Below are 6,809 nucleotides of genomic sequence, written 5' to 3' on the forward strand. Positions count from 1 at the left end.
GCTCTTTGAGGACAAGAATAATTTTGGATTTGAAGCTATATTCCCTAGCATAGTTTCTTGCATGGTAGTTGCTTAACAAATGCCTGTTGGATGAACAATAATAGGATTTGCACTCCTGTCCAGATGTTTGAATAATTCATGCAATAATTCTGTTGGTTTCTTTAAAGTGCTTTTATTGAGATGAAGAAGCATTACTTGGAAGTTTACTGTAAAATCACCCCTTAAATAGACTAACAAATAATTCTTAATGCTTCATTGCGAACTCAAGCTGAAAAAGTTTTGTTAAAATATTCTTTTTAAAATTCATTTTTATTTTTTTTAAATCAGCAAATACACACCATTTCTCCATTGTAACTCACTGTCCAAAGAAAAACAAAAGAAAAACAAAAACCCTATTGCAAACGTGTATAGTCCAGCAAAAAAAAAAAAATTCAGTACTGGCCATGTCTAATATATAACCATATGTTTATAATAATATAATGTAATATAAAATATTATTTATATATTAGATACACAAACATATATACATATATATTCTTCTCTATGTAAAGAGATGCATATAAACACATAAATGTATATATGTGACACATATAAATATAATTTGTATGTATGTATGCATGCATGTATATGTGTGTGTATTCATTCTCTTCTCCCACTACTTTATTAAGAAATTGCAACATATTTCATCATGAGATCTCTAAAATTGTAGTTGGTCATTATATTGATCAAAGTTGGTAAGTTTTTCAAATATGTGTTTCTTTACAATATTGCCGTCAATGGATAAATTGTTTTCCTGGTGTTTTATTGTTTTTTTCACTTTATTCTGTATCAGTTCATACAAATCTTCCCAAGTTTTTTCTGAAAACAGCCCTTTCATCAATTTTTCAACATAATAGTATTCCATCACATTTACATATTATGACTTATTAAGTCATTCCTCAATTGGTGGATACGGACAGAAATTCTCATTCTTTGCTACTTCAGAAAGTATTATAAATATATTTTTAACAATTCTTTGTTAGTTTCCTTTGCTTCCTCCCTTAATCTATCTTTCCTCTACTTTCCCTTCTTTCTTTTCTCCACATATTTTCCTGCTGAGTGAAATATATTTATATACCAAATTCGCTGGATAAAAGTATATTCTTCCTTCCTTTGACCAGTTCAGATGAAAGTGAGGTTCAAATGATGTCCCTCCTCTAGCTTTAACCTATATTTATGTCTACTTGCATATCCTGGCTAAACGGTATAATTTTCTCTAACTTTCTTTTTGTTTTCCTGCGCCCCTCCAGGGTATGCCCCTTCTCTCTTTCCTTCTCTTCTTTTTAGATAATCAAGGCATAACACAGCCATTTTCAGGTCTTTCCTTTTCAGAAACTCTCTGTGCATCCTGATAATGATAGGGTTCAGAAGGTATGTGTACTATCTCCCCATATTTGAATATAAGCAGTTATTTTTGTTCAGTCCTATGTGATTCTTTATTCATGTTTATCGTTTTGTATTTCCTTTAACTCCTATGCTTGAACTTCAAAAGTTTCTACAAAGCTGTGCTATTGGATTCAGGCTTTACTAGTCAGCTGAGAAGCTCTGCTGATACAAAGAGATAGGTCTATAGGGATCCCTTTTGGTTCAGGAATTCTGCTCTGGTAATTCTTCTCCAAGCTTTAGATCAGGCTATGTTCTGAAACTAAGACCCTTTTTATCCTCCTAGGGTATGAGCCACACTGCTGCTTCTTTCTTCTGAACTTACTCCTCCAGAACACAATCTAGGGCATGAGATTGCCAACTTACCTCTTATCTGTTAAGTGTCTGGACACAAATTCCTTCCTCAATCTACCTTGTATCTGTAACCAGGAACTGAGAATGGTCAACAAAGCTGCCATTGGCCCATTCCATCATTCTACAGATAGTCATGGTACCTACTCTGGTGCAGTCTCACCTAGTGCTGGAATTCTCTGGGAAGAATGATTCTGGCCAGATCGCATCCCCTGGGTCCACAGAAATGTGATTCACTTTGAATTTTTCTTGAATTTTCCCCTCAAAATTTAATTTGATGTGTTTTTTAAATCTATTTGGATAAGGGGGATGGGGGGGAGGGTTGGGGGAAGGAAGCTCCCTATCCTTTTTCCTACTATTCCACCCTCTTGACTCTCCCTTCATTAAAATACACTTGCAGTGAACTAAGAGATCTCTCCCACTTTATAAGGTGAAAATAGTTCATCTCTTCTTCATCTGCTTTCATTTTCTCTTTAGCATTTTAGAAATCATGAACAAAATGAGCTTTTATTTGCTTGTTTTTTACTCTGACTTTGTCTTTCAAATAATTCTTGAGTTTTGTAACTAAGGTAAGATAACAAATTTAATTATCTTGGTCTTTGGAATGAACTTTGGTAGTGGGACTAGTCTCTTAGTATTTCATATTATTTTCTAAGATTTGGGAGTTAAATATAAAAAAAAAACCACAAATAATTTGAGGCATTCTGAATAAAAAATGTAATCCAAGTTTGTAACTTGCACTAGAATTTTTGTTTAATTTAGTGCATTTTTTCTTTCAAATTTCTGAAGACAGCTACTTAGATTACAGAATATGCATGCTTGAGATTTCATATTGTTGCCATGCCAATTATGTCAGAAATGTACATTTTTGGATAACTTCTTGATTGCATTTGGCTTTATGTTATTGAATCCACATAATAAAGTTATCTCCATTGGCCAACAGATATTTTTAAACTTCATCTATATTGTCCTTTAACATATCTGCTATGTATTATGATTCTTACTTGACAACCCTTTCTCCAAATGTATCTAATTTAGACAGTTCATCTAACAACTCAACTACAAGAGTCATTGTATAAATATTAAAGTTAGGAATTTAAAACCTGGAAGGAATGGAAAGCTTATTACTTTCTTTTAGTAGACAGTTCATGAAGTTTCCTCCATGCTTACTGTCACATTCTCTCTCTAGGAGACAATATAAGATAAAGCTCAGTAGTGTTTCTTATCAAGGAACTCTTTCAAAAGCAAGAGTGATACCTCTCTGAGAGGAAGAAGAACTTATAGGGGCAGGAACAGGTATTAACAAGTTAGTGCATTTAATTGTTCATACCGCAGTACGTCCTTCTCAAGTGATACATATGTTTTAGATTCAGATGTCAAACATAAATGTTTTAAAGCCTTTATGTCCCATAAAATAGATGTGCTTGGATGGCCATAGAAAACACTTCACAGGAAAACTGAGATAAACTTTCACTATTTATTCATCCATGCATACAAAGATATACATTGAGTGTCTACTCTGTGCCTGGCACTATGCTAAGCACTCGATAGGACAGATATCTAAGACATAGACCTTGACCAAATTGAGCTCAGGTTCCTATTTCAAACCAAAATAATTAAATATACTTCTAACCTCCAGTCTTAGTTATACACAAAGCTGAAGTGTTAAAGTGGAGGGAATGAACAGCTCTGTTTTGAATTTGTTCACTATTTGTTTAACCTGTGGTGCCAGAAGCACTATAAATCCATCTTGCTTAATTGCATATGTCTTTTTTTTTTCTTTTAATAGACCCTCCTAAGTGCCACTAGGGACCAAGCCTTCCCATAAATGGCTAACTTTTCTTACATTGGACATCAATGGTGGAAGATGTAGAAATAGCACAAAGTATCAGGAAATCTATGCAGGAAGAACAGCCAACACCAACACACCTGACAACGTACAGATTATGATTGTTCTGAAAGTATTACATCAATTCAAAATATGCATGTTTGCAGGTACAATTAACTGCTAAAAACATTTCTTAGGCCTTCCAGGTCACATGTGCAATGAGTTGGAGGAATAGACATTTTATTTGTTCTCCATGACCTCTCAACCCTCTTAAAAAATAGAAAATTGGCACCATAGAGAAAGTAATTTAAGTTGCCTCCCTGATCTGGGACATCCATAATCCCCCAAAACAGATTTGAAAAAAGGAGCCCGTGAATTGATGCTCATTGACGCTGAGCTTATTCAGCAATCCTCCCAGACCTTCAATACTACCAAAGCTGAACTAGTGAATATAAAGAAACAGCACAAGTTTAAAACAAAACCCATCTCCACACTCTGATTCTTCCTCCATCTTTCCAACAGAAACTATCTTCCAGGCTATGAAAATTTGCCTTGGTGCAATAGAACCAAGAAATCACAACCCCTCAGGATCAAAAGCAAACTGAGGGTCACAACACAGTGGCAATCACATTGAAAGCTCTGAATAGTTGATAGTTGATCAAAAAACTAAGAAAGAGAAGGAGCAGAACAGGATGCAAAGATAATACACTGTTAAGGGATGGGATGCATTTTGAAGCATTCTGTCAAGTCTGAAGGAAGAGCACAGCATCCAGCTGGGACCAGTTTTGACCATGCAAAGTCAGTTGAGTCAGAGACTTAAGCTGAGGTAAGTTGCTCAGCTTGGGAGGAGGTTGTTTTGAAATCTAGCCCCAAAGGAGAACACAACCAGAGAGGAGGGAGTCAGAAAGGAGTGACAGAGAAAAGAAGAGGGGGGAGGATTAAACTAAGGAAAGCCTTCAGAAAGAATACGCAAAGACCTTGAACATAAATCAATAAGTCAACAGGAAACAAGAGTAACAACAGAAGGAAATATGGTCTCCAGATGTAGTAAAAGAGCTCAGTCATCTATGAATAAGTACTGTACAAAAGGAGGAAATGATCCAACATTTGATAAGACAGCAGACTCTGTGGAATATGAGAACATGGAACCACAACACACTGTTTCTGAGTGGCTCCAAAGAGAAATGAGAATTATAAGAAAAAATTATGGCCTGCACAGTAAAAGATAATAGGCAAACAAACAGGAACTTGCAATGGCAAACCTCACCAAAGAAACAAAAGACAGCACAATAGATTTGAAATTCAAATACACAGAAGTAAAAGACAATCTAGAAGAGAAGCAAAACAAAGCATTAAAATATGCCTCCATTGCAATCAAAACATACAAATCTTGAAGAAGGATGTGTGAAAAGAAGCTAAAGATCACAGGTCTCCCAGAAGAACATGATAAGACAAAAAAAAAATCTTAACATCAAAATGATGGAACTAATAAAAAATTGCCTAGAACTTTTGAACATAGCAAATGAAATTACAATTGAAATAATTCTCAGATTCTCCTGAAAACCATTTGTAAGAAGCAGCATAAAAAGTTGTGATTCATCTTCTTGTTTTTCCCTAAACCACCAAATTGTCATTCTTTAGGAATTTTTTAAATGATACATAGGCATACAGAATTGGACTTGTTATCTTACTAGCATTGAAACTCTCTCTACCAAAGCAGACCAAAATCTTCTTTGTAATTTATACTTCTTTACCTAAGGCTGCATACACTTTAAATACACACACACACACACACACACACACACACACACTCACTCACACACACACACGTATCACTGAATTTCAACATATTTTTCCTTTGTAGTTCTGTATACTACCACAGGCTGGAAGTGGAAATAAGGTTGAAGATTAGATTTTTTTTTCAATTTAGTTAAGCTCCTAGATAACATTCACCCAAGTTCACGTACAGATCTAGCCTTACTAGCAGACAAGTCTGCAACTCAGTCATTGCTAGTTTGGATTTCTGAACTCTTGGACTCCTGAGATACAGCACATATACCCAGGCTTTGAAATTGTCAAGGTCATAAGCTCCACTCCATTGCTCACTGAGTTCCCCTAAATTCGCTATAGTCAAGAGGAGAATGTTAAAGTCAACAGGCCTTTTTGAATGACTCCATAACTAATTTACAAAAATCTTCACGTTCAACATAACATTAGCTAACTGGAACCAGTTACAGAAAGTCTATGTATGTTCAAAAGTTTCTCTCTTCAAGGTACTTCCTTTACATATTATCAAAATTGTCCCATAAATGCTAGCTTACATCTGTTATGTGGAGAGGTGCCATCCTTTTCCAAGTAGAAATACTATCTAAGGCACTCTGGATATGCACCATACCACCCAGTACATATAACATGGGGAAGTTTACTAAACGGCCTCTGAAGCCCCCTTTAGCTCAAGATCTATGATCTTAAGGTCCTACAAATAATTCCTTACTAAATTAAGCTCATATGACTAGATCAGTTATACATTTTCTCATCTCAAGCACTCCTTTGGCAGTCTGGTGAAATCTATGGACCCCTTCTCAGAATGTTTTGAAGGCATGAAACCCTTTCCTTATGAAAATCCGACAAGCTACATACATTATATCCAGCCTCATATTTTTTAAAGCACTTCATCAAGACATCTATACTGTCTTTATCAGATTCTACAATGTCCTCTACTTAAGGGTATATGTGTCTTTACCTTCCCATTAGAAAACAATTTTCCAGGAGTCCTTGACTGTGTTGCTTCTCATCTCTGAGTCACACAGTATAACACACAATAGGTACATAATCAGTGTTTATAGCATTGAATCAAAATGAAATACAAAGAGTAATCAGTGCAAATAAAATTTATTATCATTATGTTTCTCAGTTGATCAAGATATCTTGCTGAAGGAACAAACCAAAAATAATAATATTGCCTTGTAGCTGAATTTATTTTTATATCAGCCTGTAGGCAATGCAGTTTGGCATAATGGATAGGGAACTAGACTCAAAGTGAAGAAGTTGTTGTTCAGTCATTTAAATCATGTCTGACTCTTCATAACACCATTTGGGATGTTCTTGGCAAAAACACAGGAGTGACTGACTCTTCCTTTTACAACTCATTTTACAGATGAAGAAGTAAGGGAAGTAATGGTACATGATTTGCCCAGGGTCACATAGC

The 6,809-nt window shown here is 35.2% G+C and overlaps 1 long non-coding RNA gene across 1 annotated transcript; it reads left to right on the plus strand.

The window, feature by feature from the left end:
• The first annotated feature begins 1,901 nt into the window (after window positions 1-1,901).
• On the plus strand, window positions 1,902-5,320 carry LOC140533482 (uncharacterized). Its single transcript, XR_011976938.1, has 2 exons — window positions 1,902-2,001; window positions 3,563-5,320. It is a non-coding gene; the product is annotated as an uncharacterized lncRNA (long non-coding RNA).
• Window positions 5,321-6,809: the final 1,489 nt, after the last annotated feature.

Source organism: Notamacropus eugenii, chromosome 3 (assembly GCF_028372415.1).
Source record: "Notamacropus eugenii isolate mMacEug1 chromosome 3, mMacEug1.pri_v2, whole genome shotgun sequence".
Taxonomy (NCBI): domain Eukaryota; kingdom Metazoa; phylum Chordata; class Mammalia; order Diprotodontia; family Macropodidae; genus Notamacropus; species Notamacropus eugenii.